At 48.8% G+C, this 25,037-nt stretch overlaps 1 protein-coding gene across 1 annotated transcript in view; it reads left to right on the top strand.

Annotated features, from left to right (window-relative positions):
- The first annotated feature begins 1,004 nt into the window (after positions 1 to 1,004).
- The window catches only part of SERPINE2 (serpin family E member 2), a 64,370-nt gene continuing 40,337 nt past the window's right edge, over positions 1,005 to 25,037 (top strand). The window contains exon 1 of the mRNA XM_039236833.1: positions 1,005 to 1,231. The gene's annotated coding sequence lies outside the window, so the exon portion shown is untranslated. The remainder of the gene's footprint in view (positions 1,232 to 25,037) is intronic.

The following is a 25,037-nucleotide window of genomic DNA, read 5'->3' as shown; positions in this document are numbered from 1 at the left end:
TCACACTTTTGAAAGTGACTCCTTCACCCCAACAGGCACACACCGTCTAGCATGGCCGCCTACACACCAATTGTAGATCATCCAAGTTGCTCTCATCAGTAGATGCAACCTGATTTCACGGCCGTGTCTCAGATTTACCACATTTCCTTCTCACAGTTGGGGCCGTGGGCCTGCTGGTGCGGTTCTGCACTAAGGGCGGCATACATTATATGTCACTAAAGTTGTGTCCCCACAAACGCGAGTTGACGCAAAGGAGCACTGCGTGTGAGATAATCCAGCGGGGAGCCTGAGGGTGCCAGGCCGCCGGCCTCTGGGGTCTGCGCCTCTGTCGCGCGCAAGGTCCCATCAGTTGTAGTTACCGACTGGGAAGGGCAGGATTCCCCAGACTCTGCGGGTACCTCATGCTGTCACCGCAGCCACGATTCCAGATCTCCGGATTCCCTTGTCTGCCATCTGCCTCGGACGACCAGCCCACCTAGGAGAAGTCGGCTCTGGGGCACCCCGCGAAGCGCCTCTCGAGGTCATCTGCCCCTCCCGGGCCGAGACCTGGCACTGTTACGCCCGTCGCCCAGACCGCTGGGCACTGTCTCGGGGCACCCCCTTGACTCCTCCCGGAGGCGGGGGGCGGTGCAGCCACCACGACTCGCCAGCATCCCCGGGACGCGCCGCGAGCCCTAGGGTCCCTCCCTGTCCGCACACGCACACCCGGACCCCGGCGACCCACGTGCAGCTCGGCCCGGGGCTGGCGCCGCGCCTCGGGCTCGGCGCGGCTCCCGGCGCGTTCCGGGCGCAGCCCCACGACGTGGAGCCCCGGGGGGCGGCCTCGGCGCGGCCGCGGCCAGAGTGGGGGCGTCCCGGCGTGCAGGCGCGGGGACGCTGCGGCCCGCTGGCACACAAAGGAGGCGGCGGGAAGGCGGGGCGGGGCGGGCCGGGGGCGGGGGCGGCAGGAAGGGGCGGGGGCGGGGCGGGCGGCGATAAAGCCCCCGCCGCCGCGACCGCCCAGCTCGCGCTGTGGGGCTGCCGGGCCGGTCGGGCGCTGCGCTGCGAGGGCAGGAGGCGCCGCCGCCTCTCCGCTTCCCTGACCTGCCTCGCCGCCGCCGCCGCCGCCGCCGCCGCCGCGGCTCGCCGTCCTCCGACTCTCCGCCCCGCCGCCACCCGGCTCCGGCTCCGGCTCCGGCTCGGGCCGCGCCGCCCTCGGCCGCTGCCACCTGGGGATCCCGAGCGAGGGGCGGTGAGTACGGGCTGCGCGCCCCGCGGCCGATCGCGGGCGCCCGGGGGACCGGGAGGGGAGCGGCCGGTGGGCTCCCCCGGCGCCGGCCACGGTCCCGGGGCTCCGCGCGCCGCCCGCTCCGCGACCTTGCGCCCGGCCCGGGGCGTGCGGGGCGAGCGGGGCCCCGGGGCGGCGACGTCGAGGCGGAGGAACTTTCTCAGCCTCCCTCGGGCTGCCTCGGCCGAGGCTGCGTGCGCGCCCGGCCGGCGGGGAGCCGGAGGGGGACCCGGGCCGGGCGAGGACGGGCCGCGACGGCCGTGGCCACGTCCAGGTGTGCCCGCAGCTGGGGAGTCCCGGGGCCCGTGTGCCTTCCGCCGGCGCATCCTCGCTGGCGCCCGTGACCCTGAACCTGAGGTACCCAGGTACTAGGCAGGCGGCCCCTACCCTGTACTTTGCGTGTGCGCTGCCCGATGGGGAAAAAACAGACTGACTCTTGTGTTTACCGCTGGCCGAGCAGGGTGGGGGTGACCAGTGGTTTGGGGCAGAGCCTTTAAACTGGCCTCTGGCAACCAGGTCAGCGCTACGGAATAGATTTTTGTAATTTTCATCATCTGTAGAAATGGGAATCGAGACACTGATGAGTGGCTACAGGTAAGGTGAAAGTACTCGGAAATTCTGGGCGGAATTAGGTATTTAATTTCCCTACAAACTGAGCGGGGAAGGAGAGGGCTTCTATTACATAAGATAGCACTCCACCTTCAGGTATTATGGGAGATGCTATTGAAGGTTTTAGTGTTTTAATGAACGAAGAATAATCTTCATGTGTGTCTCTCTTGAGAAATCTCAAATGCTGCCCTGGCTTGCTTTGACCACTTTGCAGAGACGGTCCTTATATTTAGCATCCACATAAAAAGGTGTTTGAAGGCTTGACGTCCTCTTTCAAGCCAGGAAGCAGTTGACTTTTCTGAACTGTTCAGGAATAATTTACGTGATAATTTGTTACTTTAGAGATTTTATATCCAAAGTTGAACAGAGATAACCGGAAGAAATGTAAGCATTGCTAATTTGGATATCTAAAGCACACTTCAAAAATTGAAGATATTTTCAATGCTGTCTGCGTACCTGAATCAGTAATTGATTGCCGTTTGCAGTATTTCAGCAAAAATTTCCTTCAGCTATGCAAATGAACATGTTAGCCCAAATAATCTGAGGATCCTTTCAACCCCCAAATTGGATTCTATATTAAAATGTTCGAAAATATTGTACTATGTGGCACAATTACTGAAGGTCATAAAGATATCTATCTTTCGTTTTATTCCAAACAAAAGTGAATTTAAGGAGAAAATCTCTGCCCCTATGAACTTCACGTATTAGTGTAATTTTAAAAGCACAAACATGACTCAGTCTCCAAAGGACATTAGTTTTTCAGTTCCACACATGGGTGATTAACTACCAGTCAGAGATTGAGGTGTTAGAGTTGGAAATTAGCCATGCCCCACCTACCCCGACGTGTGGCCGTCTGCTGCCAACCAGTCATTCTCCTTTGGCCTGGGGGACTTTGGCTGGGCTTTTCCGGTCCATCTGGTCCCCAAGTCCATGTAGGGCATGATCTCTAGACCCACTTCCGTGACCTTCTCAGATCAGGCTACCTCCATGCACTGGAGCAACTGAGTCCTCACTACATCCGAGTCCTGCCCTCGCTCGGAGAGGCTCATCTTCTGAAATCAGGAACATCAGTGTCTGAGTGTCTCAACCACAAGCTCCCGCCTTCCAGGAGGCAAACTGGTGCTCCCACTGCAATCCTTCCTCAAACCAAAGGACTTCTCCCCCTCCCTCCTTCCGGTTTGCCAGGTGACTTCTTCGAGGCCTGCTCTACCAGGAAAGTAGGGGCCATTGTACTGAAGTCTTACCCCGTTTACCTCCTACAGACTTCTCTGAATATACCCCCTCACGGGAGAAACCTTCTTAAGCGCATCTACCATGTCCAGGTGCTTTGCTTGGCCCTGATGTGGTAAATATGGCGGGTCCCTGGCCTGTGTCTTGGAAAGGCCATTCTTGTGGGAGGAAACACAAAAAAGCAAACATAATCAGGCTTTGATAAAGTAACTAGTATAGGATCCTAGGAGCTGGGGCAGGGAACTTAGGGACGATTAGAGAGAAGGCCACGGTATTTTTTTAGAATGGCATAGCCCTCCTTGTCCCTGCACCCCCACCTCATCCCCAGTGACCCCTGTGTCTCCCCAGGCTTCTCAAGCAAGTTAACACTTCTCCAGTCCCCGCTTTCTTCTCTGCCCCCTGCAACCTGGCCGGAGGCCCCCCAGAGTGGGAGAAGACCTCGCGATTCCTGAATAGTGGTTCTACAGAGTCTAATTGTCCCTGCGCCGTTGGATGCGGACGTTTCCTTCCTTTCTGATACCTTTGTCCCCCCTCCCTAACTGCCATGTCCCCCTGGTTTTCAGTCTGCCTCCCTTGCCTCTCCAGTACCTCCTGGGTTCCCCGGGGCTCTGTCCTGACCCCTGTTCTGCCCGACGTAGAGTCATTGGATGAACCACCTCCCCACAGCCTCAACTATCTCCAGTACGAAGTGAGTCCCAGACTGGTGTCACCAGCTAGTCCCCTGCAGTCTGGTGGGCTTATCTGTGCCCTATAGGAAAAACACTGTCAGTCCAAGACTGATTGATTTACATGCTCACCGTCCACCCCATACCCATTTCATCACTGGCCAAAATTTATTCCTTTTTTTTTTTTTTTTTGGTTTGTTTTTATTGTGGTGGCTCCACCAGTCACCAGGGTGTTAGAGCAGGAACCTCTTGGTAATGCCCCACTCCTGAAGCCCCCCCCCCCGCCCCCCGCCCTCCGCAGTCACCGAGTCCTACTGTTACTCCATGTGGTGAGAGGTTCTAGAGACTCTGCTCCAGTCACAGGGGCCTCGCCCTGCTTCAGAGTCTACAGCCAGCAAAATGGTAGCCAGTGTGCCATTTCCAGGTGGCAGATGCGTTGTTGGCCTGAACAGAGTGTACAAAAATTGAGTTAGTATTACAAGTGTTAAAATGTCGCCTGGATTTATAGCTTCGCTTAAAAATCAGAAGACCCAGAACACGTGGCAACCCTCGGCTGGCATGGCGTTTCCATTGCCCGTCTATGCCGGAGGTGGCTTGCTTCCTGGTTTTTTCTGGACCTGTGGTCCTCATTTACGGTAGCTTCGTGGTTCCTGGGTGCTTCGGGGTTAGCACCCATAGGCTGGGAGACCATCGGCAGCCTGTGAATCCCTCGTGCCCAAGCCCAGTTTCTGACACCTAGCTTTGCACCTCTTTCTACCATCTCCCCCATTTGTGCTGGAGTGACTTTCCTCCAGTGCCCCAAACACAAATCTGCTTGTGTCCCTCCTTTTTTTTAATGTTTATTTAGTTTTGAGAGAGAAAGAGCGTGAGTGGTGGAGGGGTGGAGAGGGAGACACAGAAACCAAAGCAGGCTCCAAGCTGTCAGCACAGAGCCTGATGCAGGGCTCAAACTTACAGACCGTGAGATCAAGACCTGAGCCTAAGTCAGATGCTTAACCGACTGAGCCACCCACGCGCCCCTGTTTGTGTCCTTCCTGATGAAAACTCTGCCTCCCTTTTGCCTTTGGGGCAAACCCTGACTCTGGGGGGGCGGCTCTGTTGCATCACAGGTTAGGTATCTCAATCTGGCAGGTAAGCTGTCGTACCTCAGAGTCCCAAAACGCTTGTGAGCCTCTCTGATAAGGGTGGTGAAGCCATAATTGTAGTGTTACCTCACTTGTGTCAAGATGCAGTCTCTGCTGTTTACACACTGTGTCCACAGGCCTCCCCACCCTCCTTTTTTTTTTTAATATATATTTTTTTATTTATTTCTAGGAGAGAGAGAGAGAGAGAGACAGCGTGAGCAGGGGAGGGTCAGAGAGAGAGGGAGTCACAGACTGAAACAGGCTCCGGGCTCTGAGCTGGCAGTCAGCACAAAGCCCGACGCGGGGCTCGAACCCATGGACCGCGAGATCATGACCTAAGCGAAAGACGCTTAACCGACTAAGCCACCCAGGCGCCCTACCTCCCCACCCTCCTACTTCCTCACCACTGCCTTGGGGGTAGAAGGGACAGGTGGTTTCCACAGTGTCCCTACTGTCCCGGCACTCTTCAGCCCTTGGAACATGGCGGCCCCCGCTTAACACATGGCGTTCAGAGTCCAACCTTGTGCTCCCAAGGTCACTCTTTGGACAGTCGTGAGGCAGAACTCCTCAGCACCGAGCCAGGGAACTGGCCACAGTGCTCCGCTCTCCTCCCCGGCAACTCCTCCGACGGCTGGCCCTTTGTAATGACCTGTCAGAGTCTGTTTTCTTCATCTTCTTCCCACCTCCTCGCCCTGGCCTTTCCAAAACCTTATGTTCTTGCAGAACTGACTTCCTGCAGACTCCTCCCACCACGGTGCTGCCCATGCCCCCTTGCCGGGGCTCCTACTAGACCTCTGTCTAGAATTCTCTCTCCACCTGCTGCGCACACTGTCTGGTGAACTGCCCCCTTTGCAAGACTCAGGTCCAGTGTCCTCTGCTCCAAAAAAGGCTTTCCTGAAAATCACCGTCCCCAGCCCTCTGTGGCACGTGTGGCGCATGCACACATGTGTAAACCCTACCCCGTGGAGGCCTCTCCGATGGCAGTGACTGTGTTGTAGCTACAGGCTTTACCCACTAGACTCTAAGTGCAAGGAAGGCGTCCTGTATTTTAGCTCCATTTGCACCAGCAAGCGGCACGTGACCCAAAGGCCCTTAATGGAGATCTGAACTGAACCATACTTCTATTTTCCTTAGGTTTACCATACGCTTTATGAAAGAGTGCTTGTGTTTTGGGCTTGAAGGGGAGCTCTCCCTTCTCCCCACGCCCCCCGCCCCCCCAGCCCTCCACTCTTGTTTCTGGTACTTTTTTTTTTTTTTTAATGTTTTATTTATTTCTAGGAGAGAGAGAGAGACAGCATGAGCAGGGGAGGGTCAGAGAGAGAGGGAGTCACAGACTGAAACAGGCTCCGGGCTCCGAGCTGGCAGTCAGCACAGAGCCCGACGCGGGGCTCGAACCCACGAACCGCTAGATCATGACCTAAGCGAAAGTCGGACGCTTAACCGACTAAGCCACCCAGGTGCCCCAATGTTTCTGGTACTTCTGCATTAAATATATTTTTTCACACTAAAAAAAAAAAATCTTTGATGAACCATGTCTTTTGAGATAGAACATTACTTAGAAAAAAAGCAAAGCTCTAACCCAGAAGGACTTCTTTCTGTCTCTGTGTTCACTTCCCTTATCCTTGCCTGAACTTCTCTTGGCTTGGTTCTGCCTTCCTTGAGGTCCACTGGCTGGGCTGTACTCCCTGCTTCGTGGCTCCTACCAGGTAGGAGGCGATACTCTCTGCTTTATTTCCGTTAACCTTTTCAGTGACGGTCATGCGTGCCCTCTTGCTGCCTTTTTTTTTTTTTTTTTTTTTTTGGTAGTTTTTTGGCTAAGGTCTTCAGTCAAACTTGATGGGAAGAGCCCTAGGTTGGGAGAGAGAGTCTCGACTATGCTGCCAATGATTTGTATAGTTAGGCGTCCAGAACTGATTTTTTTTTTGTCAATACAATGGGGTGTGATGAAATTATGCTCTCAAAGATGTCATTAAAAAAAACAACAACAAACCTTATTTTTGTCTTATTTTCCTTTTTGACCCAGCTTTCTCCTAAATATCAGATCTAGATGAATTTTTTTAAGTGCATTGTTATATGTTTATCTACGTGAAATTCTGATCCCTCGCTTTCTCTCTCTTCTAAATCTGTGAAATCATTCAGCTTGGCCCCTTTGTACTCTGAAATGGCATTGAGGGCCAGCATGAAGATTTAGTTGGTATTTATAAAAAAGTTAAATAGGGGCGCCTGGGTGGCTTAGTCGGTTGAGTGTCTGACTTTAGCTCAGGTCATGATCTCACCGTCCGTGAGTTCGAGCCCTGCATTAGGCTCTGTGCTGATAGCTCAGAGCCCGGAGCCTGCTTCAGACTCTGTGTCTCCCTCTCTCTGTGTCCTTCCCCCAGCTCGTGCTCTGTCTCTCTCTCAAAAATAAATAAACAATAAAAAAGGAATTTTAAAAAGTTAAATAAACTGGGTCCCCTATACTTGATCTTCTTTGTAAACCACTTCTCCACCTATGACTATGCCTGCCTTTACTTCCCAGAACCATCTTTCCTCATGAGTAGATTGCACGTCCAATCTGAAAGTTAGCGTTGGGTTAAAAAAAGAAATACCCTTAGATGTGGAGTGGAGTCAAATGCAATAAACCATATCTTTAGGTTATTTCTTGTCTATAAGTTCACAATTTATCTAAGAGCACTGAAAGAGGAGTATGATTTTATTTCTCTTTTGAGAAATGCTGCCTTTCACCCAACAGGGCAAGTCTATTTACACAGTCAATGATTCTTCCTTGTTCTGCTGTTGGGTTTCTAGGTCTGGATGTAAGCCCAGTGCAGAGAAGTTGGTGTTCCTTCTGGGACTCTTTTTTGTGCGCGGGAAGGTACACTGAGCCCAAGCAATCCTCTGTTTGCAGTTTCCATGCCTGCATTTTGACAAACGTGTCCCGTTTCATCCTTGAATTCTTTCAAAGGTTGGGGTGGACGGCCTGGTTCAAGATCGGCGCAGGAACACCTCATGCTCTCGCTTCAGTTTGACCTCAGACTTTGCCCTTTGCTTCAGAAGGGATAATTTGAGAATTGGAATCCACTGTGCCTTTCTATTTTTATTAGTTAATTCGTGGGAGAAAGATAATGTGGAGGAGGTCTTGGTATAACAGGGAAGAACTAAATCCCATGAAAAACCAGAAAGCATCTCTTGTACTGACTGCAAATCTTGCTAAATGCACTTTGTTTGGTTTTCATAGTGCCCTCCCCCCATCGCTGCGGTGGGAACTCCGGTAACCCGGGGAATTTCTCTTACGAGCGAACCAAAAATAGCATCAGCACTTTCTCCCCCCACTTTCCCTTCAATGTAGTGCCAACTAATATAGCTGCAGAAAAAATAACCACTTGTTTCCACCTAAGCTTTTAGGGACCACGTCTTGAAAGTGGCTGTGGCATGTGAGAGAATTTTAACACCAGATATGAAGCCCCCTTGAAAACATCCAAGGTGACTGCAAATGAAAATAGATTCTTCTCTCTTTGTTTCGAGAAAATGCTATATAAATAATGGCAGTGTTTGCTTCGACTATATTTGTTCTTTGGTCTTGAAATAAGGACTTGACTTAGGAAGAAACTATTCTGAGGCTTTGATCACGGTTCGGATTATATGAGCCATAAGCTACGGCATTATCTTTTGGTGACAAATGCAGAAATCCATATCCGAGTAAGTGATGCAAGGTGGGGGGCGCCTCAGTGGCTCAGTAGGTTAAGTGTAGGGCTCTTGACTTCAGCTCAAGTCATGGTGTCATGGTCCTTGAGTTCAAGCCTCAAGTCGGGCTCTGTGCTGACAGCTCAGAGCATGGAGACTGCTTCGGATTCTGTATGTCTCTCTCTCTCTCTCTCTTTCTCTGTCTCTCTCTGCCCTTCCCTGCCTCATGCTCTGTCTGTCTCTTTCTCTCTAGAAAATAAATAAATTTAAACAAAAAAAAAAAGGTGCCGCAAAAACATGGCGTGCAAGGGGGGGAACCTACTGGCTTATGCTGCTCATCCTGAGTTGGCTGGGGTATCTCTAGCCCTGGACTGAACCCAGAGACTTGGGGCCTTTGAGCTCTCTTTTCTCCCTCTGTCTCTTTGCAGGTGGTCTTCATCCTCTCAGGAACCAGAAGTGCAGGTAGTTTCAGGCTTACCTCCCCACAGCCTCATGACCCAAGAGGAAAGAGGGGCTTCCTGCCAGTCCAATTGGAAAAAATCCTAGGGAGACACTTTGATTGGCTCAGTTTGGGTCATGTGCCTTTCTCTGGACCAATGGCTGTGGTGAGGGGAATGGGATACTATGATTGGCCAGAGTCTGAGTCACATGTACAACCCTGTGGCCAGGAGGGGAAAGAGCATTGAGTGGGGTGTGCTGGACAGACAGATTACCGCAACTGCCGTTAGTATTTGTTTTCAGTGGACAGAGGCCCTCTGTGGCCTCCTGGAGTCTCCTCCCTGCCTGGAGCACAGATAACTAGGATCATTTCCACTGGCTCAGTTGGGAAAGGCGTGTGCGGCAGCTAAAGTGTCCATGGCCCTACGGGCAGCCTGTCCGTGTCAATGCCAGAGTCTGAACCCAGCTGTGTAAATGTGTGAACCGTTTTTGAGCTGATAGCCTGAATTTTCAAAGATTTGTATCTCATCAATATTTATAACTTATCAGAAAGAAGCTCTCGGCAAACAACGTGCCTCCTTGCAAAAGACCATCTTCCCACTTGGCTGCGTGAGATCCTCCAGTAACACAACCAAAAGTCACCAGATGGGAAGAGGCTAATATATTTCTGTTCTGTTGGAAGTAATATTTTTTTATGGCTGTTGCTCCCCCTCTCCCCCACCCAGTTTGTTCCTTAGACACTTGTTTTTTCCCTAGGGCTCCAACTCTAAAATTAGCACTGACCTTTGGATTAAAAAGGTAGAGTGCATTACCAGAGTCCGAGGGAATAACTTAGGCTGAGCTGGGTAAAAGTCCACATCACCAAAGAATGAGTATGACGTGACTTTTAAAAGATACCTAATTGAGGGGCGCCTGGTTGGCTCAGTCGGTTGGGCGTCCGACTTCGGCTCAGGTCATGATCTCACGGTTTGTGGGTTCGAGCCCCGCGTCGGGCTCTGTGCTGACAGCTAGCTCAGAGCCTGGAGGCTGTTTCAGATTTTGTGTTTCCCCCTCTCTCTGACTCTCCCTTGGTCATGCTGTCTCTCTCTCTCTCTCAGAAATAAAAAAAAAGATACCTAATTGAATGCCACACATGTGTAGGGACTGAGCTTAGGACATTGGTTGAGATTTAACTTTTGTTTCATGGTTTTTGGTTTTGTTTTTAAATGTATACCTTTTTTCAAAATCTGTGCTGTCCAATGGTGTACATTCCCCTTCCCCTCCGCCTCTCCTTGTGTGGTATAGTGATGAAGAGAATGGAGGGTTTGGAGGACCACAGACGGGTCTGAATCTCCATTCTGTCAGCTACTAGCTAGAGGTCAGGAGGCCATAGATGATTTACTAAACATCTTTGAGCCTCATTCATTGGCGAGTTGGGCATGAAGGAAACCACGTCCGAAGTCTGTGGGGATGGAGTGGAGAGTAGACTTCAGGTGCTAAGCGTGGGGACTAGTATGGAGCTGACTTCCAGAGCACGGGTGACGTGGTGGTGGGGTTCCCTCTGTCACAGTCCTACCCGTGAGCCACTCTCTCTGGGACTCAGGTTTGCATTGACGTCTTTGGCCCAGCAAATGAGTGACTTGCTCTGTGAGTTCGCGGGCTTGGTTTCCAAACCTGTAATGCTCTGGGTAGGCAGTGCTCCCGGCGATCGGCTGGTCATCCGTCCATTCCTCAGGCTGCCAGCTCATCTGGTACTGGCCACGCAGCAAAGGATGGCCAGTGCGTGAAACAAATTCTGTCTTACTCCACCTGCATGAGGAAGTATAAACAGGTGTTACCAGGAGGCCTTCCTGGGGGCACCTTGCAGGCTAGCCCTGTCAGGTTGGGCGTCTTTTTTTTTTTTTTTTTAATGTTAGTTATGAAGAATTAATAAATGTCTTAAAATTATTTGGTTTAATATTTTGGTCTTTGCAAGTGTAGTATCCAGAACCTTCTTTCCATTCTTGTTTTTCAAAATTTTTTAAATGTTTTATTTATTTCTGAGAGAGAGAGAGAGAGAGAGTGAGCAGGGGAGGATCAGAGAGAGAGGGAGACACAGAATCTGAAACAGGCTCCAGGCTCTGAGCTAGACATCAGCACAGAGCCCGACATGGGGCTCGAACCTACGAACCGTGAGATCATGACCTGAGCTGATGTCGGACGCTCAACCGACTGAGCCCCCCAGGCGCCCCTCCGTTCTTGTTTTTTCAGACTGTGAAAAAGTCCTGTATGCAGTGGTAGCCACTGGTATCCAGATACCCAGAACTAATCATTTGAAACACACGCTGCATGTATTTAAAACACACCGTCATGTAATTATGGTTTGATTCCCTCGGTACACAGAAGAGTTCCGTGAAGGTTGGACTAAGCTCAGCAAACATCTGCAGATAGGAAATGTATTTTCTGCTGCCACTAACATGAGACTTTAGGGTTTTACAGGCAAAGAGCTGTTTGGGATTGTAGGCAGCGCTCAGGGCACGCCCGCCCCTGAACTGTTGCTCGGACAATGGAATGGGAAATGCCAGGGAGGTTGATTCTACGTGATGCCTTAATTATAAAGCCGCCTTTCCCTAAAGGTGTGGATTTTCCCTTGGAAATTAATTTGCTGATAGACTCCTATCATCTTATCCCAAACCTGTGTTCATTTCTTAATGACACTTAATTAAAGTATCCATTTGGAGGATTGGCCAGAGATGCCAAAGTATTCATAGTAAACCTGTCCTTGTGCATGACAGTGGTAAATCATGAACATCAAAGTGCTAATCGTAACTAACAGTGAATTAATCAAGCAAGTCCTGGAAATATAGTTGTTCCCGTGCACGTACGTTACACATTAGCCTAAAATTTCTTTTGAGTTGGATAAGTATATACTTTTTACACAGACAGTGGCAAAGTTGTGCTTTTTATCTTACTCTCTACCTTGTGTTATAAGTCGTGTGTGTCTTCTCTGCCCCATTAGGAACCCTCAAGTATTTTTTGGTCTATCCTATCCTCCTGGATTCTTTCCATGGTACCTGATTCAGAAGAGTCCAAAAGGGAAGAAGGAAATGGAAGAGCATGTCTCATCAGGGTGTCAAATACTGTTAGGCACATTTTCTACAAGATCTTATTGAATGTCAACTGCCCTTGTAAGGTAGAAATTAATCCTAGCTGGTAGACCAGAAAACTCACATTTGGGTGTGAGGAGCACCTTGCTGAGAATGTCACCCATGGGATATTCACTCCAGGTCTGAGCATGTCCCGGTGATCTTGGATTCTGAAACCTTGTTTTCGATGACTGACTGGTGGCTGAGCACCAGTGCGGGGTGGCCCCACAGAGGAGAGGGCAGAGCGCTGCTTGACGAGGTGAACTCGGGAATCAGATGAACCTGGGCTTAAACCCCAGCTCTGCAGTTAGTACTTTTTTAAAAGTGTATTTATTTTGAGGGCGGGAGGGGCAGAGAGAGACGGGGAGAGAGAGAATCCCAAGCAGACTCCATGCTGTCAGTGCAGAGCCTGACGCGGGGCTCGAATCTATAAACTGTAAGATCTTAACCTGAGCTGAAATCCAGAATTGGATACTTAACTCAGCCACCTAGGTGCCCGTACAGTTAGTAGTTTTAGGTCCACCAAATACTTTTCTGCTCTGGGCTTCATTTCCTGTTTCACAGACAGGGATGTAGGAAATAGTGACTTAAATCATTTGCCAAGGTCAGGGCTGAGACAAGTTGAGAACGTGTGTCTCTGCTCCTATCATTTGTCACCTCTCCAGTCACCAAGTCTGAGTACAGCAGCCAGAACTGCCATCACCTGTCACCCACCCTTGATGAGCCCTCAGAACACCCCACTGACTTGGGGACAGTCACTATCCATTCCTTAGAGTCACTTGGCTGATTCACGCCTCCTCTTCTCTATGTTGTTCACGCCCATCCTCTCAAAGAGGATTGCTCTCAGAGAGTAAAGAGATCCCCCACGTCTTATTCTTGATGAATCCGCCCTACACAGGACTTCAGAGTGGCAGCCCTACTGGGTTTGGGTGCATTTGGTTTCAGAACTAGTTTTTCAGCCAGGTCCCCTAGGGCACACCGAAGTATCCACAACTTGAGCTTTGAGGATCTTACATGTTTCAGTAGAAAGGGCATATCTGTGATAGGTTAATAGTTCAAGAACCATGGTACAGGGCGCCTGGGTGGCTCAGTTGGTCAAGTGTCTGACTTTGGCTCAGGTCATGATCTCGCGGTTTGTGAGTTCGAGCTCCACATCAGGCTCAGCACTGATGGCTGAGACCCTGGAGCCTGCTTCAGATTCTGTCTCCCTCTCTGTCTGCCCCTACCCCGTTCACACTGTCTCTATCTCTCAAATATAAAAAAAAAAAAAAAAAAAGAACCATGGTACATTATAGTGGGGGAATCCAGAAGGGGGTGCATTTTCTGTAGAGGATTTCATCGCAGTAGCAAAAATACCTCAAAATTGCTTCACTTTTTATTATCATCAAGTACCATAGTGATAAACTCTTCTTCCCCTGGTGTAGACCCATCATCCTGACGGACCCTCAGTGAGGCACTGGGTCAGCAATTCACTGCCAGAATGGGTGATCTGAATGAGATGTCCTGGAGGTCGGACTGGAGGGGTTGATGTGGACTGAATCACTGGGAAGGCTGCAGAGACTCCCTCTCCTCTCCCTCCTCATGGGGAAGGGCTCTAGGAGAGCAGCTTGCGACCCGATGACCAGAGCCACCACGGTGGCAGCAGAAGTTGTGGACCGTGGGAGCTCTTTACATGCATTGCCCCCCTGCCTCCCGTTGGCAGCCTTGAAAGGCTGGTGGCCCAAGATTGTTCTAGAGACGAAGACCCCAGAGACTCCATGATGTTCAAGAATGAAGGCAAGGGATAGACGGTCTTTGAGTGTCAGTTTCCTTTTCCATGAAATAATGCCCGGCTTTCCGGGAGTCTGGGAGGCTCAGCAGCACTAATGCTGATGCCCTTTCCACAAAGAAGTTTCTTAAATATCAGTCACCACTGATGGTTGTGTGTGGGAGAGGTGAGTCCGTGCACAATGTGAGATGTTGTCAAGTAGCCGATAAACACAGATGTCTAGATAGCGCTCGCGGGTAATGCAACCCTTATTTTCTTTTTTTGCCTCACCTTCCACAAAACCCTTTTTGCTTTAAGTTTTGTAGAATTGCTACTTAGTGATTTGTAGCAATAATAATAACAGTTGGCCATTTAGTCTAAGTGCTCTCCATGGCTAAGTACAAGAAGGTAATTCCTTCCTGGTGGAGAGAATAATTGTCTTTAGAAAAAAACAAAGTTTTAGTGGATGACTTTGGAAAGGTGTGAAACATTACAACTTTTCTTCAAATTTTGTTTGTTTTTATAGAGCACAAGTGAGTGAGCGTGAGCAGGGGAGGGGCAGAGAGAGAGGGAGAGGCTCCACAGGCTTGATCCCATGACCATGTGATCATGACCCGAGCCAAAATCAAGAGTCAGACACTTCACTGACCAAGTGCCACACCACCACTTTTCTTTCCATTGAACCCTCATGGGTACAAGGTGCTAGAGAATACGGAACTGGGTTAAGGCCTGGCCTCCTCTGGGTTGGGCATGCAAGGCAAAAATGGTGTCTAAGGGATGCCTTAATAAGTCATTAAAAGGCACTGAAATGTATAATTTTTCTTTGTGAATAAATGTTTTCTAATTTGAAAACCATGTACATGGATATGAAGTGAAAAATTTCCCCAGAACTGTTCTTCAGAGAAATTGGGAGTTGCTATATATCAGGGGCCTTTGAAAATCTTTCATTTACAAAGGTCATGGTAAGTTCATTAGTTAGAGCCCACCAAAAGCCTTGGATGGATGAGACTCATCAATGAGTCTTGGGAACAAATGGAGACGGGCACATGAGCCTGCCGTCCCCTTAATCTATATTTATTATGAATGTTCACAGAGGTTGCATGATACAAAAAGGTTAGAAAAAAAGGCACAGAATTAGAATACAGATTTAGTAATCATTCCTGTGATCATGACTTCACAATTGCCAAATTTTGAAGATGCTGTGTTCATTAAGGTAATGCTAATTGCTATAATAAATAAACCCAAATATGTCCCGTGGCGCAAACTTCCACTTGCATAGATCCCAAGATGGGCATGCCTGTTCTAATCCTGGAGATTCAGGGAGCCAGCCTCTTTCCATCTTTTGGCTCCACACGATTTAGCAGGCAGTTTCCAAAAAGTCAGGATATTTGTCAGCATCAAGCTGGTGGAAGCAGAAAGATCACAGAGGATTGCATATGGCGGCTTTTGATGGGCCAGGTCTGTTTCCATTTCACTGACCATGTTTTAGCCTCATGGACACTCCTACCTACGGCAGAGGCTAGGAAATGTAGCCCCAGTTCTGTGTTTAGGAAGGAGAAATGGGTTTGCTGAGGGATAGCCACTCTCTGTCAAATGAAATTTCAGAAGACTATTAAGGTTTTCCTGAAAAAGACACACACACAGTAACATGCCGTGGTGATTGTGTATATATTTTCACCAATGAAGGCAGCAGTCCCACTGGCCTGTGAAGGGCTTCTCACGGCTTCGGATAGATTTTTCAGTGACAGTGTGGCACATAGATTTGAAAAGTGCTGTATCATATGCAACTTGGATGAAAAGGAGATGACGTGCTCGGGAGAGTTGTGAGACAGCTCAGAGTGATGACAGGCTTGGAGAAGATGTTTGAGGACTCAGAGTTAAACTGCTTCATGGAAGGGGAGAATGGAAAGAAAAGCACTGTTTCTAAATCCTAATATATGTGATACCCCATAGTAGTCATGAAGTTTATTTAGTCAGGTTGACCAAGCCTTGGGTGGGCAGGAGTGGGAGGTGTTGGGGACCTTCTCGTTGAGAAAAGAGGAGGTCTGTCCTATTTGGGAGAGAACCATCTACTCAAGCACATGTGGTGATGAGAACTTAATCAAAGAAATGAAGACTTCTATCCTGCAAGAAGGGGAGGGGGTGTCTTTCCAGTGTGGGAGAGGGTCGTCAGAAATGCTGGGAGCCCCATGTGGAAGCAGAAGGAAAGACAAAACTCAGTAACGGGATCCGTGCCAATGCTGAGCTCTTCCTGAAGAAACGAAAGGACACAAGGGATTGGACAAGGGAAAGGCTGATGACAGCTCTGTCCTCTCTGGTAGAAGCTTCTGGCCGTGTCTGACTTGTGGGCATATCCACGTGGTTTCTTGCTGTGTGCTGTGGGCAGATTAGTCAGTCTCTCTGCATCTCTGTTACCTCAGCTGTATCCGGAAAGGCTCGTGCAAGATTCGGTGAGATGACACATTCACAGAGCTGTGGACGCAGTAGGAGCTCTCTAATTGCCCTTCGCTAGACCCACGTCCCATGCAGCCAGCCACTCACCAGCTCCATTGTTAGTGAACAGCGTCTCTGTAGCTGGCTCTGAGAAACTGGGAGATGGTTCTCACCCTATAAACTGTGTCTTCATGACAAAAAGCTCAGCCCCTCTATCCCGAGAGTCTCCTCCATGTGATATCTTACAGTAGGGGTTAGACAAAGGTAGAGGCTTCATTAAGTCATTGATTTTTAATTCCAGAAATCCTTGTTTTGCCTTAGCTTTGGATGTGGGAAAGTAAAAAGGCTGGTCCTGTGAGGAAAAGTTGTGTGGTGCCCAAGAATTGTCACATCATTCCCCAAGATGGCATCTTACATGATCCTCAGAGCAACCTTTTGAGGTATGGGAATGGGGAGGGAGGTTATCATTGAATCACAGAGCCCATATGCAATTTATCCGATGTTAGCAGGCCCAGGACTAGACTACAGGCCTATCTCACAATTGTATTAACACAAACACAGGTTTCTTCTGTGAAATAGCTGAACGCGTGACTGCCATGTCCCTTCAGAAGGCATTAGCAGGGAGCTCAGTGAGAGGAATTCAGTCAGGCTAAAGGAAGAACCTATTTGGGTGGCTAAAGCCAAGTTTGAAATGCTACTTGCCATCCCTTAAGACGGTTCTGAGATGGGGCACCTGGGTGGCATAGTCGGTTAAGCGTCCAACTTTCGCTTAGGTCATGATCTCGCGGTTCACGGGTTCGAGCCCCGCGTCGGGCCCTGTGCTGACTGCCAGCTCAGAGCCTGGAGCCTGTTTCAGAGTCTGTGACTCCCTCTCTCTCTGACCCTCCCCTGCTCACGCTGTCTTTCTCTCTCTCTCTCTCTCTCCTAGAAATAAATAAAACAGGGGCGCCTGGGTGGCTTAGTCGGTTAAGCATCTGACTTTCGCTTAGGTCATGATCTCGCGGTTTGTGGGTTCGAGCCCCGCGTCGGGCTCTGTGCTGACTGCCAGCTCAGAGCCTGGAGCCTGTTTCAGTCTGTGACTCCCTCTCTCTCTGACCCTCCCCTGCTCACGCTGTCTCTCTCTCTCCTAGAAATAAATAAAACATTAAAAAAATAAAAAAATAAAACATTAAAAAAAAAAAAAGACGGGTTCTGAGCTTTGCCAAACTTTGCTGGTTGCTTGCCGGAAATAAACATGTAAATATAGAGGGGGCATCTTTTAAAATATTCCTTGGGGATTTTACATGCTCATAAAATCTTTGTACTGTTAGTGAAATAAAAGAGCCCATTGAAGAAACTGTATTTGAAAGAAGTAAGCAACAATTTAGAGATTATAGCATGGTGCCTTTCTTAAACTTAGTAGCTATTTTCTCTTCCACATCCCTCGTTCCCTCTTCCTACTTTGGAAGTATTTCTAGATTCTATGCCTGTAGATACATGTGTATTTATTTCTGAAGATGTCAGTCTCCTGTAATTTCTGCCCCCCTCAGCACCCCAGAAGTTAAAATGTGGGGACCAGGCAACTATTCCTTCATACCCTTTTCCAGCATCTTCTGCGTAACTCTTTCTCTTGTAATATATGTCAAAAACTCCCGCTAGAGGGATTCAGATGGGGTTGTTTGGATCTCTCAAGCCAAGCCTGGGTAAAGAGGGAGCTTAGTCACCAGAACTGGATGGGAAACTGAGGAAGAAGAGATGAAAGTGTGCCCAGGTGTGCCAGGATCACTTCTGGGGGATTCCCTCAAAGCAGCCCCAAGTTCCTCTAATGAAAAACAGAACATATGGCTCTGTGTCCACAAGTGAATCCATTTTTAATGCAGTCTTTCATATATTTGGAGGGAGGGTAGGAAAGATGCTGTCTCTTTGCCCTGAGCCCTTCGTTCCTGAACTCTGTCCGCGAACCCACCTGGGGATGGATGTGTGTCGGGAGGCTGAGCCAGCCAGGCTGCTCTCCCCTTCTTCCTTCTCAGGCTCCACAATACAGGCTCAGCCCTTTCCTGCCTTCCCTCTTGTTTGCCTGGGAAGAAAAGCTGGTAAATAAGTAGCCAGTGGTGCCAAAGGAAGAAGCAACAAGCTAGGATGGGTCACCAAATGTTACCATATTCTATTTCCATGACGTCGGAGAAGCTGACTTCTCAGTTGTCGGCCACTCCCACGCCCCCCCCACCCACCAGCCTCCGATGGCATCACTTAGGGGGACACATGGCATGCAGCTCAGACGAAAAGCTCGGATTCTGTCAGAAGCCCCAGGAATGTTGCAGATCAGAGAGACTAACAGTAGACTCCTAAGCGATGGAGGAATGAGAAGCTGGCCCTTTAGCCAGCTAGCCCGCTGGCCACAGCAGCAGCATCTTCTCGGGAAGCCCGCCAGCTACGGGAAGGTTAGTCAATAAGTATCTTATGAAAGCACGTGGGACAGTGCATGGCCCGAGTCCTAGAACTCAGTCTGGGTCTGTTCCAGATGGCCTGTGGGGAAGTTTCTAGTCCACCAGCACAGGAGGCCAAATATTGTAACACAGGTCTGCACAGTAGATGCCTTTATCCTCAAGTGGCCGGGACGTCTGTGTCTTCATTACAGATAATATGAGACATGAGCCCTTGGTGACAGGTTATTGAAATAGATCATTTTTTGAGTCCTTTCACTCCTTCTCAATTCCGTTTCCTAATTTGTGGAACAAAAGCGAGGGGTTAAAGTTTCTTGTGTCCAAGGAATAATGCCACTTTGTGAGTGGTACCTTCATTCATTCGATAACTGTATGTCGAGTGTCATTGTTGCTTTAAATTCCGATGCTTTTAGTTCACTGTCAGCTTGGTTATCACTTGTCAGTTGCCGCCAGCCATTGCTGGTCATTCTTGTCTTGAGGCGAAGTTATGGCCGCCATAACTGACTAATTTTCTGTAGAAAGAGACACTAATGATCAAACTCTTTGCAACTGCATGTAAATTTCTTCATTTGCTCAGAACTCTTACTACTACACAGCAGGCCCACTTCGCTCCTCAGTTCTTTAAGCACTTCTGCCTTTGGTCAGCCTGCAGCTCTTAGGGTCAGGCTGTGCTTTCCAACTTCATTTTGTGATTTCTACCATTGCGCGTTACCTAGGGGCGCAGGACCTAGGGAACTGTCTTGTTAAGTAGGATGTAGCAGGGGTATCGTGCAACCTCTACAACTCTATGAGAAATGGAAAATGGTCATGAGTTCTGCAGCCCCCTTTCCCCAGACCCAAGAGTCCAGGCACTCCTTCTTTGGCACCTGTTACCTCGACAGCCCCTTCTTTATTGCCACATACTCTGCCAACCACTGTTTGATCAGCCATCAAGAATATTGAGGCCTCCTTTCTAACTCCAGGGCAGTCCTGAGGACACTGAAGAGATCACAGTTTAGATTCCCAAGGGAAGGCTGTTATCACGCACAGTTCCTTCTTCCTGGCGGGCATCTTGCTGCCATTTTGGGAATTTCGTCTGGCCCGTAGAGGTTTGAACCAGTCAAATCTGAGTGTTTTCTCAGGAAACGCACCTCTATTAAAGTCATTGTTTTAAAAAGTCACTCGGAGCATTAAAATCCTCAGGCATCAATTTTAGTGGGAAAATTTAGAAGTGGTTGGGGCTTCAGGCGAGCAATATTGTCTTAAATGTGCAGGGCGCTTTAAGACAGTGCTTGATTGTACATTTTAAAATAGGGAATGCAAATTGAAATTCCTCCTGGGTGCTTTAAATCATGCATTATATGTGCAGTATTTTCAATTAGCTGGAGAAAAAAATATGTTCGGTGTGGCTCTATTTTTACAGCTGGGAATTGCTCTGCGAACACAATTGACTATTTCATACACGTGAGATTTATTTAAATGACTCATGGGGCATCTGCAGTTTAACCAATAATTGAAAATATTGTTGCAGTGTGGCAGGTGAAACGAGGATGTCATTTTGCATTCCTGAAGAGGTGCTCCGAGCCCAGTAGCATCCCATTAGTCAAAGGGGTGGGCAGTGGACAGGGAGCTGGTGCAGGATTGAGATTCGGTCCTTCACGTTTCACTCCTGGGCTGTGCCACGCCATGAACAGACCACCTGAGGGTTCCGTCGGTTGTGGTTTCTCTGGTTTCTCTGGTCTCTTGCTCCGTTTTCACGTGCCAGATACAGACAGAACCTCATGCCAGATATGGGGAACCCCATCCTCCCCCCAAGTCTTCCTATTCCTCTCCACCACTCTTTGCCAGCCGTTTCACATCTGACAGTGCTGATGTGGCATCAGACGTCACCTCCGGTACTGATGCAGAAAGTGGAGTTGACTCTCGGGACGGACCAACCAGCCCCTCCATGGTGGTTCCTGAATGTTACTGGAATGCATGTTCCCACTGAAGTGATGTTGTAAATGGCAGTTAGGTAATTATTAAAATGCATTATTTCTCGGTGTGACTCAGACAAAGTATAGGTTCATTTAGGTATTTTGTGGGCAGCATTAAAGCCCTAACCAGCACTTTGTAATTTGTCTCTGAATCGTGGATCTCTTCCAGGATGGGCCTCCCTGTCACCCCAGAGCGTTTGTCAGTGTCTCCAGATGTGGTTGTCGTAATCAGGGGGAGGGGGTGCTACCCGCATCCAGTGGGCAGAGGCCAGGGATGCTGCTGCGCATCCTACAGTGCACAGGACAGTCTCTCCAACAAGGGATTTTCCAGCTTAAAATGTCAATAGTGCCAAAGTGGTGAAACCTTGCTTTAGAATTTCTTTAAAAAAAAAAAAAAAAAAGACTTCCCCAGATATATTAGAACACAACCTGCTTGTAAGATGGTGGTTTCCGTAATTGACATTAGAACCTGAAGGGAGCTAAGCCGATAGTTGAAAGCCCGGCTTTTTCGTCGACAGCTGATGACCCATTGAGCACCTCCGTGTCCCGTGTGCCAATTTGGATTCTGGAGAAAAGAGGTGAGTGGGACAGACAGGAGGGGTCCCCCTTGCTCTCAGGCACGAGGAGAAGGGAAGACGGCAAGTGTTCCATTCAGGGGGAGCACGAGCATGGAGGCAGAGGCTGGAAAGAGCCAGGCTGCTCCTGTGTCTGCCAGGAAGCAATTCCAAATCCAGACAAGGCAGGCCGACTCGTGGGCTGTGGGAGGAGCTTTGTATTTCATCATAAGAGCGACAGATGCCATTTGAGGGTTTAACACTGGTCTGGATGCCAAGGTTCATGGTCAGCCTCTCTGGTCGGCAAGGTCACTGGGGTAGTACAGACAGTGAGTTGGGTATAAGAGACCAGTGTTTTCTTCCCAGGGACTAATGTTCTCTTCTCGGAATGTTGGTGGCCTGACTGGGAGCAAAGGAGGCAGAGAGAGTAGCATTCAGGAACTGTGTCAGAGGTAGCGTGATAGTTTGTTGATGGTGCAAGTGGGGAAGGGAAGGATAATGGGTGGCTCTCAGACTTTTTGGCTTAGAGTCTTGGGTGGATGCAGTACTTGCACCAACTGGGTCATAGAACATGGAGGAACAGCAAGTTTAGGGATGAGTATGGACTTTTTCCTCCCATCTTAGAATTTCTCTGAAAATGGATAAGGGGCCTTCAATGTGTCTTTCTCCTTAACTTTTTTTTTTTTTAAAGGAAACCATTTGAGTCGGCCCTGCTTGCTAAAATGTAAGGTATTTTTCCTGTATTACCTCTGCTCTCTGCTTACCATCATAATAGGCTTTCCATTGTAGCTCAGAATTATTTCTAAATGGTGTCTTTGGGAAATCATCAAGCATTTCTGTATTAGATATATATCTTTTTTCTATCTAAGCAAGTAAAACAGAGATGAGAGTCGGCTTACAGTCAGACTTGTACTGTTGAGGCTCTCAACCACTGAGGCAGGTTTTTAAAGTGTTTTAAAATTGTTTTAGTCTAATCCCCCCATATTTTGGATTCAGCTGGTGGGAAAACATTTTTTTTAAAAAAATTCATGAGCCTGACAGTCTTGGAAAGAACACAAGGAAAGTCACCAGAGCCTGAGCCCATTTCCAAAGTCACACAGTGTCCATCAGTCATTTCCTAACCCCATCACCAGGGCCATTTGTGGAGGCCACATGGACCCAGGCTGCTGCTCCCTGGAGCACAAGGCCACCTTCCCCGAGGACTTGTGACCGGCTGTCAAGCTCTGATAAAGTCACACACCAGACCTTTAAATTCCTCCTACAGCAAAGAAATGTCAGAAATGGCCTACAGTTGAAAAAAAGACCATAAGTAAATGGAAAAATCAGTTTTTAAAATTTGTTTTGATTTTTAGAAATTGGGATTTGGGAATATTTTGCAGTTGAGAGAACTATGAAGCTAGGTTGGTGTGTAGGCCTTAAGAGGCCTAGGAGAGACCTGAGGACTTTTGAGCCGCCAGGATAATGATAGTAAGTGGCAGTAATGGCAGAGCCAGTTTTGGTTGAGCTCTTCAAGAATTTTGTAAAGAACCTGAGATGTATCGCCCTTTTTTATTCTTCACAGCAGACTGTAAGGCGAGACTGCTGTTATATGGACCCATTTTACAGATGAGGAAACTGAGGCCCAGTGAAGTGCTTATTAAAAGTCATACAGTCAGTTGGTGGCAGAGCTGGGATTTGAACTTGGGTGATTTGTCTCCGGAGGCTGCAGAAGCCAAGTCTAATCAAAGAATAATGAAAAGGCATAATTACGCAAAAACCTGGTTTTGGTACCTTTTTTTAAAATATTGGGTTTTATAGCCTGTTTGCAGGATTGGGAAATAATTTAAGTACATTTTAAAAAGATCTGTCTTGGAGTGCCTGGGTGGCTCAGTCGGTTGAGTATCCCACTTCGGCTCCGGTCATGATCTCATGGCTTGTGAGTTTGGGCCCCTGCCTCAAGCTCTGTGCTGGCAGCTCAGAGCCTGGAGCCTGCTTTCAATTCTGTGTCTCCCTCTCTCTCTTCCCCAACCCCACTCACACTCTGTCTCTCTCTCTCTCAAAAATAAATAAAACATTAAAAATAACACAAAAAAATACAAAAGATATGTCTTAAGGTGCATTTGTTTGCTGACAAAAATTTTACAATAAGGTTTTTTCTTTTTTACTCTTTATTTTGAGATAGCTACAAAAAAAAGATATAGTGAGATCCTATGTACCTTTTATCGAGCTCTCCCAGTGGTAACGTGTAACATAACTATACACAACCATAAATATCACAGCTAGGACATTGACTTTGGTACAAGCCATCCACCTCACTCAGGTTACTACAGGCACTCACTTGTGTGTGTGCACTTACTTGTCCGCAGTCTTATCACCTGTAGATTTGTGTGACCACTACAGGGAAGATAGCAAAGAGCTGTATCCTAAAGACCCTGCATGTCACCCACCCACCCTAACTCCTGACAATCACTAATATGTTCCCCATCTTCATAATTTTGTCATTTTAAGAATTTAAAAAAATTTTAATGTTAATTTATTTTTGAGAGAGAGAGAGAGAGCGAGCATGGGTAGGGGAAAGGCTCCCAGAGAGAGAGAGGGACACAGAGAATCCGAAGCAGGACCCAGGCTCCAAGCTGTCAGCGCAGAGCCCACTGTGGGGCTTGAGCTCATGGGCTGCGAGATCATGACCTGAGACAAAGTCGGACGCTTAACCGACTGAGCCACCCAGGCGCCCCGCATGTTTAGTTTTATAAGAAGCTACCAAACTATTTTCCAGAGGTAGCTGAGCCATTTTTCACACCCAGCAGCAGTGTGTGAGTTATCCAGGTTCTTTGCCTCCGAGCCAGCATTTGGTGTGATCACTGGCTTTTATCTTGGCTATTCTGATAGGTATGTGGTGATGGCCCATTGTGGTTTTAATTTGCATTTCCCTAAGGGCAAATGAGGCTGAGTACCTTTACATCAGCTTATTTGCCATCTGTATATTCTCTTCTGTGAGATGTTTGTGTCTTCATCCATTTTCTGAGTGGAGTGTTCGATTTTTTTAATGTTGCCTTATGAGTATTCTTTATATATTATAGATACTAGTCCTTGGTCAGATACGTGGTTTGCAAATGTTTTCTCCCAGTGTGTAGCTTGTCTTTTCATCGGCTTTACAGAGTATTTTGCAGAGCAAATATTTTTAATTTTGATGAGGTCTGCTTGGTCAGTTTTTCCTATTTTGAGTCATGCTTTTAGTATCAAGTCTAAGAACAAGAAAGGTTTTGGTTCCTGCTTCTGCTAACACAGAGGTCTGCTTGTGGGACAGGACGGTCTTCGGGATTGTTTGGTCTTCCAGCCCCTGTCTGGTTTGGCCCCTGGTGTGTGTCGTGACAAGCTGGTTGACCGGGTTATGGCCCCACCTTAGACCTTTCTTAGAAACAGTGCAGATGTAATGGTGTGCAAAGGACGATATTTCCGGAATCTCTGTTTGCAGAACCATTTATGACACCTCCTAACACAGGACCATTCTGCACTTGAGATCTTCTGTCTGGAATACTCCTTCCTGCCCCACTCCCTGTTCCTTCTTGCCCACCCTCTGACGTCCCCCCCGTGCGGCCCTCCCCCGCCTCCCACGCCCCCCCTGTGCGGCCCTCCCCCGCCTCCCACGCACCCCCACGTGCGGCCCTCCCACTCCCCCCTGTGCGGCCCTCCCACTCCCCCCCGTGCGGCCCTCCCCCGCCTCCCCCGCTCCCCCACGTGCGGCCGTCCCGCTCCCCCCCCGTGAGGCTCTCCCCCGCCTCCCACGCCCCCCCACGTGCGGCCCTCCCACTCCCCCCCCGTGAGGCCCTCCCCCGCCTCCCACGC

Source organism: Hyaena hyaena, unplaced genomic scaffold (assembly GCF_003009895.1).
Source record: "Hyaena hyaena isolate Hyena2069 unplaced genomic scaffold, ASM300989v1 scaffold_117, whole genome shotgun sequence".
Taxonomy (NCBI): Eukaryota; Metazoa; Chordata; class Mammalia; order Carnivora; family Hyaenidae; genus Hyaena; species Hyaena hyaena.
The sequence above is the reverse complement of the archived record's forward strand: the minus strand, read 5'-3'. Positions and strand labels throughout refer to the sequence as shown.